Source organism: Dermacentor variabilis, chromosome 3 (genome assembly GCF_050947875.1).
Source record: "Dermacentor variabilis isolate Ectoservices chromosome 3, ASM5094787v1, whole genome shotgun sequence".
Classification (NCBI taxonomy): domain Eukaryota; kingdom Metazoa; phylum Arthropoda; class Arachnida; order Ixodida; family Ixodidae; genus Dermacentor; species Dermacentor variabilis.
Genome location: NC_134570.1, coordinates 234,805,259 through 234,819,231, shown reverse-complemented (window position 1 = coordinate 234,819,231; position 13,973 = coordinate 234,805,259). Strand labels below are relative to the sequence as shown.

The window sequence follows — 13,973 nt, the reverse complement described above, 5'->3', positions numbered from 1 at the left end:
AGTGCTTTGTTCTCATATATGGTATCGCTGGATGCGCTCGTGGCATGCCACCGGTGAGCAGACGACGGCGCGCTACCCTGGCGCCACCTAGTAGTGGTCGTCGCTGCAGAGCCCGTCTTGCGCGGCACCACGCTTTTGTTCTCACGCTTTTGCCATAACCTCCTGCTCCGCTTTCCTCCTCGCGCTCTATTAGCTATTGTCGTTTTTCATCCCCCGCTGCGCTTCGCGTTCGCTTTTTCATCCGTCGATGTGCTCGCTCGGTTGCGCTGAAGTATGACGCGAAACGCGGGAACGGGCGCCTAAAGCCGGAACCGCATGGCGCGTTTTTCGCGAGCGAAAAACGTGACGGGCGGCAAACGCCCGCGTTGCCGTCGACGCGCGAGCACCCGTACGAAAAGAAGGAGCGGCGCTTTCGCGCCGCGTTTTCCGGGTTGCCAGACAACCTAGCTCCCAACAACATGAGTTGTCTTTTTTACTGCATATATTATATGCCCTTAAACTTGCAGAATATTACGAGAAAAACAGTCCTCGGGTAATTAGACAGCGACATCTTTTTCTGAAGTGTATTTACGAAGCTTAATTTCAAGCAGCAAGGTTGTGTGCGAAACTGCGACTATGTACCTTCCGCATGCTGAGAGGCCGCCGCTTGTTTACAACTTCGCCTGGAAAATGGAGTGTCGGCCGCTTACTACCGAACAGAAGAGACGACTGCTGCTAATAAGGGGGATGCTTATACTGAAGCAAGAACAAATGCGGGTCAGGAGGTCTATGTGGGTGCGGCCTGCATGGTTGAGAAGAAAGCAAGAGAGCGAGTACCATACACTGGTAATATTTCAAATTGTCTTGCCAGCATTAGCGATAAGAAATGAGGCCCTGAAGCTTATGTCTTTGTTATATGCAGTTTCAGGTTATGAGGGAACAGGATCCGGAGCTCTTCTTCAAATATTATCGAATGACCCCCGAACTCTTTGATGTAATTCATGGCCGTGTGCGGGAAAGGCTCACAAAGATGCACGTCGTACAGGAGCCCATCTCATCTGGCGAACGTCTGGCTATGACATTAAGGTAACTAACTGTACTGTTCACTTTGTATGTGTGCTTGATTATTTGACACTCACACATTTCTCACAGGCAAGTTGGCCAGCCAAATGCAGATGTATGTAATATGCAGATATAACTCAGATATGCGCAACACCTTGGTGGTGTGATATCGATTGATGGTCTTTCGTTTTTAAAAATGAATTAACACCGTCCTGCTGATACTGAACCTGATTAAAAGTACGGCTCAAGAATTGCATTTAAAATAATGCTTAAATTACCTATAAAGCATGTGCTGCATGGTTTTGGGTGTTATTGTTGTTCTGAAAAGACATCTGTGGAAGAATGGACGTATGTTTATACTTTCTACATACAATGCTTGGCACGCGTCAGGTATCTATGTTCAGGTAATGCCATTGTTGACATCGCCAAGGACTTCCGTGTCGGGCTGGAGACTGCACGAGAAGCGATCCACTTGACTCTCCAAGTGCTGTGGGATGATCTCGCTCCTCAGTATATGAAGGTGCGTCATTTAGAATGAATACATGATTTGTGCAGTGAGAGTCCACCTCTTGCAAGACCCGGGCTATTTTTCTAAGATTCTGTAATGTTATCTAGACTCACTTAAAGCCAGTGGTGGCTTTTACCTGAGGCACAACTTTTGTCAGAATTGTGTATTAACTATTTCATGTAATGGACATCACTGCTGTGGCTTGTATCCTTGCAGCCTCCAAATGAGCAAATGTGGCGGAACATTGCTGATGGCTTCTGGAAGCGGTGGCAGTTTCCGAACTGCCTCGGATCAGTGGATGGCAAACACGTTCAGATTGTGGCACCTGCAAACTCTTGCAGCCTATACTACAATTATAAGGTAAACGACACATAAGTAATGAATATTCGAATGTTTTTATTTAGATTGGGGTGTTCAACATTGTACATATAGGTGTATGATTGCACGCGCTCAACCACTGAGATTCACTTACTTGAACATGAACTGTTTTTAGGCCTTGAAATTGTCTGCGTATCAATGCTGCCTCCTATCCAATTTGTTTTTTACTTTTTCCTGTGGCCATGTCTATTGCTCAAAAGTGCCTTTTTGTGCTTATTTGTTACAGGGCACATTTTCAATCGTGCTTATGGCTGTAGCAGACAGCGGATATCTGTTTCGTCTCGTAGACGTTGGGGCTCCTGGCCGCATAAGTGATGGAGGCGTCTTCAAACGCTCTCCAATTGGCCGACAACTGCATGCTGGTCTGCTGCAGCTGCCTTCGCATTCACAGCTGCCTGGCTCCCACAAAGCACTCCCGTTTGCCTTTATAGGGGACGAGGCTTTTCAGCTGCGAGAAGACTTCATGAGACCATTCCCTGGATATAGGGAAGACCCTGCTGAGCGAATATTCAATTACCGTCTGAGCCGTGCACGGTGTGTGTATTTTCCATATCCTCTTGAAAGGAAAAGTACATCATTTTCAACTAGTGTTTATTTTGACACCATAATTATGCTCTCATGCAAAGCAAGTTCCTTGGTATGATTGTAACAAAATTAAAACTTAGGTAGATTAGATAAATGGGCTAGTTGTGTATTCATCCACACTAAATAAAAGGGGAGCAGTGGGTATAAAGCTTCTACAGGAAAATAGATCACACAGATGGAATGTTTGTGTTGTCTGCTCTCTTCTTGTGCGTTTCCCCTTTTGTTCAGCATGAGAACACAGAATAGCTAAGCGGGATTATAAAATATGAAGACGCCAAATAAACACACAAACACAAGAGAAGAGAACAGGACAGGGCGTTTATTTGGCATCTTCATATATTATAATGAACAGCTACCAACTAGCCCAACAAGAAGTGCTTTTAAGCTAAGCGGCAACTTGAGAAGGGAAGTATTACTGCAAAAGCTGAGACAGAAAACAGCTGTGGTTTCAACATTATGCTACACCCCTGAATACTTGGTACAACGAATTACCTGCTATTCTTCTTTGTTTCTAATTAACAGTTAAAGACACTGTTTCCTGCTTTGTTATTGCCGCCACAAACTTCTACTCTGATTCTGAGCTTGTTTTTTTCCCTGCTGTGCAACTTCAAATTTATTTACTTTGTTGTATACTTAGCACAACTAAAATTATTTGCACATGAAAGCCGAATTTTGTCGTTTGTACGAATCGCCTTGCTGTGAATGCATTTTCCTTTATTGTTGCAGGAGATGTGTGGAGAATGCCTTTGGCATTCTGCGGGCACGGTTCAGAATCTTTCGTGGCCCCATCAACCTGAGTCCCGAAAACGCCAAACGGGCTGTGAAGGCAGCGTGTGTGTTGCACAATTTTTTGTGCATGGAGTCCAACGGTCGCTCTTCATATAGCCCAGTTGGATTTGCCGACCATGAAGATGTATATGGCAATATGATTGACGGTGCGTGGAGAGCAACAACCGACACAGATTCGGCAACATTTGGCCTGCAGCCAACGCATGCGCGGAAGTGTGCTCACTCGGCATTGCAGGTTCGCAAGCAGTATGCAGCATACTTTGCGAATGAAGGAAAAGTTCCCTGGCAGTGGAAATTGCTGGAAATTGATGAACCCGCTGATGAAGAAGTGAAAGAATAGTGACTCAATATTGTGTAACTATTCGTCTGGAAAAAGATGTCAGGCGCCAGAAGAAAATTTGTATTGTAATAAATGTTTCTTTAACTAATTTATTTTTCACTGTTTGCCAAACTTCCTTTTTCAAAAGAGACTGACAACTTCCCGTTCTTCACTGACAGCTTTACTGATTGTCCACATAACGAGCAGCAACTTGCAGTAGTTCCAACTCAAATTGTCCTCGCAGATGTTGGGGGACTCGTCTGTGCTTTTCCCCTATAAAAAGCCCGAATAGTTCAGAAGCGTCGGCTCGTTTAGAAGCCAATTCTCCCAGGATTCCTATTTCTTTTTCAAAGACCTTGTCATGGCCCCGTTTCCTTTTCTGTGGACCAGATGATACACTGCTGGCTGGTGATGGCGCTGACGTGGGGCTGGAGCATCCACTCCCATCTTCTTGCCCAGGGGTGGTAGGAAAGTTGCTAGCAACCAGATTGGCTTCAATGTCTATGATGCTAGTTCTTTCAGACTGAAGATATGCGGTGCTTGTTTCGTCGAATGAGTCGATGTCTTGAATATCCACGAGGTTCCCGCTTGTCCTGCATAGATAATACACATTGCAAATTCACGCTATACTTCAACATTTGTGTAAAGCTACCATGACTTGTGGCCTGAACATTTTGCAACTTGTGATAAGCTGATTATGAATAAAATCAAACATGCAGATAAATCAAACATGGAAGCTATTCCCAACACTTCGACACTATTATAAGCAGGATTAATTTAAATATACACAGTAGATTTGAAAAGTATACCTTATGCACATATGACTTAATGTGCCCGATTTATATATTGAAAATACCTTATAGGCACCTTGACAGGACATTGAGTAAGGGGTTAATAAAAGTGCAAAGTAAGTCGACGGAGTACATACGGCTCAAATTTGCAATTTAGCTCAAATAAATGGATGAATTGATAATAAAGTGGTATGACGGCAATATAAGGTTGGGCAGGAAAGAGGACAGCACAAAAAAAATATACTGGCTGGCATTATACATATGGCAAAACTGCAAACAATAACTATAGAGTGTACCAATCACAATGATGACAGTAAGAAGAAAAACTACAACCAAAGATTGCCTGAAAAGGCGGTATAAAATGTTAGCAGGAATGGAGATAATGTTTTTAAGAATTTTAGAGTTCATATTGTCAATGCCGGCTGAAGTGGATAATTTAAGGTTATTAATTAGAAGTATTATGCCCTCGGCAGGTATTTCGATCGGTTCCATATAGGGGAAGTCAAGATCGGGTACATATGGAACGTCAAAGTGGTCTTCCCGGGTGAAAACAGATGAAAAGAATGTGTTAAATGCTGAGGTTGAAGGGAAGGTAAATCTCTAGAAAATTATTTTTGTTTAGCAGATCCTACTGTGGAACAACAAGTTATCATAAAATAGATGCCCTAGAAATTCGAAAGAAATACTCACTCAGGATATTCCATTGTGTCAAGGAGAAACAGTAGTTGGTTGTAATGGGGCCACCGCACACTGAAAACACTGTCCGCGCCGGCGCCACTTTTCGTTGTTGTCACTTCTTTGCGTTTTTTCATGAAAGTGTCGCGTAGGGATTTCCACCGCTTCATTACTTGCGTCACTGTAAAGCAGTAACAAAGTGTTAGTGTGAGCAACATATATGCGCTCGCAGGAAGGTGATGCAACTAATGAAATGTGCTGCATAAATTTATTTTCTGCAGGAAAGAAAAAAAATCGAGAAGCCTGCATCAGTCCACGCTAGCTTCCTTCTGCTAGCATTTTCTTACAGGCATATTCATGCCAATCAGATGTCAAGAAACAACACAGCTTGTGATCAAACTTTTTCTCTCGCAAATAAAGAAAGCGCGGCGGCACGCTCTGTGCCTGCGAGATAAGTACGCAAACGGCGGGTAAACATGCCAAGTTCACACGCTTGTCGAGGCGAATGTACATAGAACAAGCAGGGCACCCACACCACGTGTGCACAGATTTGGTACATACCGTCTACGCTGAGGGCGTCTGCTATTGCTCGCCAAGCCTGGTCCCGTTTCATATTATTCTTGTAGTTCCTGTCGCGTACGTCCCACAGGACGCGACGCTTCTCAACTTCCGTTATGAGGGCCTCGTTGAAGGTTGCCTTGTCCATAGTTGCCTTGTCCATGTCACGATACGCGAACGAAATCACGAAAGCACGTGTTTTTGTTTGACGCACGCGCCAGTTCTGCGGAGAAAAAAAAAAAAATGCTCCACGGAGGTTCCGTCGAGATGCGCAGAGACCAGGGCCATCTGGTGGCAAAAAAAGAACCAAAATGTCATGTGATCAAATGCCACGTGACTTACCTGAACTCTGATTGGTGGACGCGCGCGCGCGACGCGTTTTTTTCTACTCCGAGCAGCAACACTCGGCGGCGCGATTTCGTGATGGATCCTGCTGGGCACGCGTCAAAATGACGCGCGCGTCCCACCATCCGCGCGTCAATCGCGCCTGAAATCGCGCCATGCGGTTCCGCCTTAAGACCTGCGCTCTGAAAGGGAACAGCGAGCGACTAAGCCGAAACGGCCGTTTTTCAATCAAACCGGCCAACTTGGGTGCGTGACTTCTGCGACTGGCTACTGTGAATGTGATACCATATGATTTCTACGAACGAAATTCGCATTTTGTGTGGAGCCCGCTGTCTTCGAGAGGCATAAGCTTTGTGCTACGAGGAAAATGGTTGCGCAAGTCATCTCTGATTATATTTACTGACATATTTTACGTCGTACACATTTTCTTTAACTATAAGCGCAGTGAACGTTGTACTAATGCACAGGAGTTCCTAAGTGAGGAGAGCATACCTTGCCGGTGTGGTGAAGTAAGTAGGCGACGTAGTTGCTGGAAGGCTTCGTCACAGGAAGTTGACCACGCGGAGATGCCGTTGGTACATACATAGAGGTACATACGGACGCCAGCGGTATCGGACTTGGTGCAGTCCTCGCACAACGGAAAGACGGCTATGACGAGTACGTCGTCGCGTATGCGAGCCGCACTTTAAAGAAGGCAGAAGCCAACTACTCAGTAACAGCAAAGTAGTGCTTGGCCATTATTTGGGCGCTCGTCAAATTTCGTCCATACCTATATGGTCGCCCTTTTGACATTGTCACCGACCACCATTCACTTTGCTGGCTGTCCTCGTTGAAGGATCCGTCAGGTCGCCTAGGGCGATGGGCACTCCGCTTACAAGAATATGATATCCGCGTTGTCTACCGATCGGGCAGAAAGCACTCTGACGCCGATGCGCTTTCCCGATCGCCGCTACCTTGTGATGTGGCTTCAGTGTCTCCGCTCTTCGCATCCATGTCAGCCTTCAACGTCGCTGATATGCCGGACGAGCAGCGTAAGGATCCCCTGCTTTCAACTATGCTGAATTTCCTCCACGACCCATCCGCCACACCCTCTTCTCGAACACTTCGTCGCCAAGCCGCTCACTTTACTGTCCGCGACAACGTTCTTTACCGCAGAAATTATTTGCCTGATGGTCACAAATGGCTCCTGGTGATACCACGACACATGCGTTCTGACATATGCGCTTATTTTCATGCTGCTCCTCATAATGGTCACGCCGGTGTTCTGAAAACGTATACTCGGCTAAGGCAGCGTTTCTACTGGCACGGCATGTATCACTTCGTGCGCCAGTACGTACGCGCTTGCACGGCGTGCCAACGGCGTAAAATTCCACAGCGCCCTTCTGGTGAGCTACAGCCGCTGCCCTGCCCGGCTCGGCCCTTCGATCGCGTCGGCATAGACCTCTACGGGCCACTTCCCTGCAGTTCCTCGGGTAACCGATGGATAATTGTAGGTGTCGACCACCTGACGCGCTACGCCGAGACTGCCGCACTCCCGGCAGCCTCTGCGCGCGAAGTTGCGTTCTTCATCTTGCGGAACTTCGTTCTTCGACATGGCGCACCACGCGAACTGCTCAGCGACAGGGGACGTGTCTTCTTGTCCGAAGTCGTCCAAGCCCTTCTCGCTGCATGCAGCATCGTTCACCGCAAGTCTACAGCCTACCACCCGCAAACGAACGGCTTGACAGAGAGGTTCAACCGCACACTCGGTGACATGTTGACTATGTACGTCGCCTCGGATCACAGTAACTGGGACACTGTTTTGCCTTTCGTCACATATGCCTATAATACGGCCACACAAGCTACCACTGGCTTTTCGCCCTTTTTTTCTGCTGTATGGACGAGAGCCCTCGTGTACTATGGACACAATGCTCCCATACCGACCCGACGCTTCCGAATGCACGACTGTGTCTGAAGCCGCCAAATACGCCGAGGACTGTAGGCAGCTCGCGCGAACCCTTACGACCGCTGCTCAAGGTCGTCAAAAGCTGCGGTGTGACAGTGGCGCGCTTACACCAGTTTTCCCGACTGGTTCCCTTGTTTGGTTGTGGGTCCCGCCTCACAGCCCTGGCCTTTCGACCAAACTCCTTGCACGCTATGATGGCCCCTACCGCGTCATAGACCGTCCCTACGCTGTCACCTATGTTGTGGAACCTGTGACACCTTCACCCGACCATAGGCATCGCGGGCGTGACACAGTTCATGTCAACCGACTTAAGCCGTACTATGACCCCCTCATCCTACCTACGCCGTAAGTCGCCAGGATGGCTCCTCTTCTCTCCCGGGGGCCATTGTGGTGAAGACGAAGACGAAGAAGGCGCTCTTGTGTCGGCTGTGCGCGTGATCAGCTTTCGTCTACTGCCAGTGCTACTAGACTGGGCCTAGTGCCTCATAATAAATCATCTTATTACACCGGTAATAACGCGAGGTTCAAAAGACTAAATTGTAAAAAAGTATTAGTTAGATTTTTCTTTGTGCAGCGGAAGTAGTTCGTTAAATGACACTCCCCCGCCCCGGCGGGAAGGGACTTGGTGGGTTGCCCCAACAAGCTCTTATTATTGTACCGCCTCATTTCCTACCTATGTTACAACTAAGAAGAAAGGCTGGCTACGAATTCACGTAACAGAACTTTATGAACCCCTATTTCGAACTTTGTTTCGCAGGCCTCCAGTATTTGCCGCTTCCCTACTTCCTCCAATCTTCCAATCGCCGCTTACTATAATCTCCACTGCGGACATGTTTACTTTCCTCCTGCTCTCGCTGAACCCAAGGGCGTCAAGGAGGCCAGAGATGCCTAAAGCGACCGCTGGGCAGATATCCTCGCATTCTAATAAAACACGTTTCATCAATTCCCTAGCTTTACTGCAGCAAGCACATGCTTTTTCTTCGTTCTTATATCTCCCGTTATAGTTGCGTGTTCTAAGGCATCCCGATCTCGCTTTGAAAAATAATGAGCTTCCCTTTCAGTTATCATAAATTGTTTCTTTCCTGATTCCGTTTTTTTTCTTCTTATATGTAAGTAAGTTATATATAAGTAGTTACTTATAGTAAGTTCCTTTTCCATTGCCGCCACCCATGAGATTATCTCAGCCTCTCTGACTTTCCGCTTGACATTCTTCGTTTCTGTGTTGCCCACCCTACAGGACAAATATTTGCTGGTAAGCTTCCTAGTTCTGTTCCTACACTATGAATTACTGTGTTTACTGTACAAATACCTCAAAATTTCCCAGTCCATTTATTTATTTCATATTCCTCAGTCACTCTTCATAACCAATTTTACTGCCAGCTTCTCTCACTTCAAAGCTTTTCCGGCCCATATCATCCTGCACAGCTTCATTTGTAGTCTTCCTGTGAACGCCCAATGCGAGGCGTACCACTGACCTTTGGTTGCCATCCAGTCCTGATTATATCCCTTATTTCAAGCACACAACCGCATTTCCAAATGTAGGTCCTGGAACCATTGCGCCTTTCCACATACCCCGGAGTACGCCGTATCTATTGTATCTCCATAGCACTCAGTGTTTCATTATGGTGCCATTTCTCTTCTCCTTTGCTGTTATTGTATTTCCCTGTGTTTCCATATATTTATTGCATTGACTTATCCATATACCGAGGTATTTATATTCTGTTACCAGAGGTATTTCCTCGAGCTGTATCTCCACTGTCTGTTCACTGTTTTCATTGAATACCATAACACCTGATATTCTAACGCTAAATTTAAAACCTAAATTGTTGCCTTCCTCACCACAGATATTAGCCAGACGTTGCAAATCACTTTGCCTGTTTGCTAGCAACACAATGTCGTCCGCATCAAAGAAACCTGGAAGCTGCTGCTCTACTACTGTACCCGCCTGCTTGTATGAGAGATAAAAGCCGGTATTACTTCCTTCTAGCGCCCACTCCATCCTCACCATGTACATCATAAACAGCAGTGGGGATAAAGGACATCCCTGCCTCAGTCCCTTGTTGATATAAACTTTTTCATCTCTGCTTATCATTTCCAATTCGAACCAAACGATATTTTCTAGGTAAATCTCTTTCAAACGCTGCATACAATTGTCCCCCTAGCCTGCCCCTTCCAGAATATCCCACAAAATGTTGCAGTCTATGTTGTCATACGCTCCTGTAATGTCGGAAAAGACCACATATAGCGGTCTCCTTTCTACTCTTCATATTTCAATACACTGAGTAAGGACAAATAAGTTATCCTCCAGACGCCTACCTAATATGAATCCATGCTGAAGTTCTCCCAAAATGCCATCATTCTCTGCCCATGCTTGCAACTTCAATTTGATTACCTGCATTGCTAACCTGTGCATTACCGATGTAATCATCAATGGCTTATGCGAGTAAATTCTATCTTCCTCCCCCTTACCTTTATAAATTAAATTCATTCGACTTTGTCGCCAACTGGCTAGTATTTGTCTATATCTTAAAGTTTTTTCCACTGCTTTCACCAAAGCTTACTTACTTCTTGGTCCTAATTCATTAATCAGCCTAACGGGAACCTCGTCTAGCCCTGTGCCTCTGTGCTTAAAAATTTTCTCTTCGGCTTTCTTCCAGTTGCAATTTGTCAGCACCAGCTCCTTTTCCATCTGGTTCTCTTTCATGCTCTTTTTTTCTTCAAATACAATCTCGTCATTGCCTTGGAAAGATTCGGCTGTTATTTTTCGGATGTAATTTATTGCCGCTTCTCCTTCCAGTTTGTTTCCATCTTCGTCTAGTGTATGTTGTTTATTGTTGCTGACTTCCTGCCTGATAATTTTATGTGGTTCCAAAATATTCTAGGTGCAGCCTTCTTTTTCTCACGTATTTCTAAACAACCAACGTTCACTTTCATCTTTTATCTTTGTGTGCACTAGTATTTGAACGATAGATTTTTTTTTCTCCCGGTAAATTAAGCATTGTCTGGCTACTTCGCCCTGCGACAACTGCGCTTTTTTTGTCGGCCTGTGCTCTGGGATGCTTTCTGTCATTCGGCAATCGCTTCTCGTATCTCCCTGTTCCATCAGCTTTTCGGTTTCTTTTTGTTTCTTTCCAACGGGCATGTTAATTCTTTTTTCGTATTTCTGTCGTTATTACACTTTGACGCTCACTATAATCCAACTTTTTATTTGGCCACTTGCCAAGTTCTCTCTTGATTATATTTCTTATTTCCTCAGCGTTCAAATTTGGACTGGCCATATTGTGATCCTTGCCTTTTGCCCAAGTATATATCCCATTTTCAAAATGGCGCGTTTATGGCCACTCCCTATGCTGCTAAACCCTTCCTCATCGATGGCCATTTCTCTCAACTTCAGGCTTCAGACTGTTGAGGGCGATCTCGAATCGATTAAAAATTTTGGCAATAGGTCATTACCCGAGTCTCCTGAAGAATTCCATGCTATCTCGAGGCAGCTTAAAAAAATAGAGATGCGTTGCGAGCATGCCGAAAACAGACTTCGGCGGTGTAATTTACTCTTCTTTGGCATCCCTGATGATCGAAACAAATCGTGGCCATCATCTGAATGAAAAGTTATCAACTTGTGCAGAGAACACCTTGGCATCGCCATCGAACCCACCAAAATAGAACGCGCACACCGCCTTGGCCAGTTCCACAGAGAGAAGAACAAGCCAATAATTGCTAAATGAACATTTTTAAAGAGAAACAAAGCATAATAGAAAATGGCTATAAATTCAAAGGCACGGAATTCGCTGCTCGCGAAGATTTTTTCCCTCCAAACGCGCATCGCCCGACGCAAGCTAATTGCCTTCGCAAAAACCAAGGGCGTACCGTTGAAGTTAACCCTCGACAAACTGCGAGTAGATAACACCCTTACAGGTATGACTCGCTGTCCGATACCGTGGTACCAATTTCGCGATAGCTAGAAGTTAACCCGATAACATGCCCGTCTGACAACTCCTCTGCTGCGCAACATACACACATCGACCCTTCGTACCTTGCTTTGTCATTTACTAACATTCGTAGTATAATTTCTAAACGCACCGAAATTGTATCGTACTTTGAAAATAGTAACTATGATATTTTGGCACTAACGGAAACTTGGCTCTGTGGTGACGTGAATGACAGCGAAGTTTTTCCTGATGCAGAGGACTATGTCATTTATCGCCGAGGCAGACATAATCCAAGAGGAGGTGGTGTCTTGCTGGCAATAAAGAAACACATCACTTCGTTTATAGTACCGATACCCTCCGCCATTGAGATAGTGTGGGTTTGTATAACATTGACACTATCAAAGTCACTTTACGGAGTGTGTTACAGGCCTCCTGACAGCACTGATAATTTCGTTTCTAACTTGCGTGAGAACCTTACTGCTGTTCGTTCTAAATTCCCTAAAGCTGATATATTCATTCTTGGTGATTTTAATTTCCCGGACATAGATTGGCCTAACTTAAGAGGCAATTCGCGTGCATCTAATGACTTTGTCCAGCTCATCCTTGATTTTTCTTTTGAGCAACTTGTCCTCCAATCAACGCGCATTACTAACGTCTTAGACCTTGTTCTAACAACATCACCTAATAGAGTTAGCACCATTTCAATCACTGATGGGTTCTGTGACCACTCGTTATTGGAATTTACAGTTCGCACACCTTCATGTACACGTAATCTAACAAAAAAAACTAATATTTGACTATAAAAGAGCAGACTATAATGCTGTTAACCGAGATTTACAATGCTTTTCGTCTAGATTTATCGCAACATTGTCTCAACGATCAGTCAACAAAAATTGGTGCCTTTTTAAAGAAAAACTAGTACGTCTAGCAAATAAATACATACCTCAGATCTCATTTCGCACCAACTGCTCCAAACCATGGTTTAATAAAACTTTGAATGCGTTAAAAAACCAAAAGGAACGTTTATACAGGGCAGCCAAAAGTGTCAGCACGTTATATTCGTGGAATAAACATAAAGCTGGCGAAAAAGCCTACTGCAGTTCCCTTCGTCGTGCAAAGCGTAAATTCTTTTCCGATGACCTTCAGTCACGGATAAGAAATAATCCTAAGAAATTCTGGAAAACCATATCTCCTTCAAACAACACTGACACTCCCACACTCGTGGATAGCACTGGTCTTCCCATACCGCGAGAGCACTGCGCATCTGTATTTAACAACTACTTTCTTTCCACGTTCACAAAGGAAGACCATTCGAATATGCCAAAGATGGCAGACTCTGATTACCAATATATGACTCCTATTACCGTAACAGCCGCTGATGGCATCAACACGAAAATCCTCAAGCATACAGTAGTCCCTTCCAGTACAATCCTTAGTCATATATTTCAGCAGTCACTGTCAACAGGGGAGCTGCCGAATGATTGGAAAGTTGGCAAAATCATACCCATTTTCAAGTCAGGTGACAAGAGCGATGTGAGTAATTACCGTCCCATATCACTAACTAGCGTTCCCTGCAAGTTACTCGAACACATAATTTTTACTAATGTCGTTCATCACTTAGAATGTAATAACTTCTTTTTTAAATATGAGCATGGATTCAGAAAAGGCCTTTCATGTGAGACACAACTAATTGAATTCACTACAGATCTTTTTCAAAATATGGACGACAATGCTCAGACTGACTCAATATTCCACGACTTCCCTAAAGCATTTGATCGCGTGGCTCACTGTCGCCTCATTTCTAAACTCTCATGCTTAAACCTTGACGAACTAACAGTTTCTTGGATAAGAAACTTATTGTCTTTTCGAAAGCAGTCCCCTGTCATTGACCAGTACTCTTGCCCTTTCAGTAACGTAGCATCAGGCGTACCTCGGGGAAGTGTCCTTGGACTCTTCCCGATTTTCATCAATGACTTGCCAGTTAACATTACATCCAGTGTTCGAATATTCGCACATGACTGCGTTATCTACCGTCAAATCCGCTCCCCCGCTGATCATATTGCTCTTCAACATGACCTCCAATGTGTCACTAACTGGTGTTTGGATTGGC

At 45.0% G+C, this 13,973-nt stretch overlaps 1 protein-coding gene across 1 annotated transcript in view; it reads right to left on the bottom strand.

Annotated features, from left to right (window-relative positions):
• The window catches only part of LOC142576736 (uncharacterized), a 72,256-nt gene that overhangs the window by 16,523 nt on the left and 41,760 nt on the right, over positions 1–13,973 (bottom strand). The gene's annotated exons all lie outside the window — the stretch shown is intronic.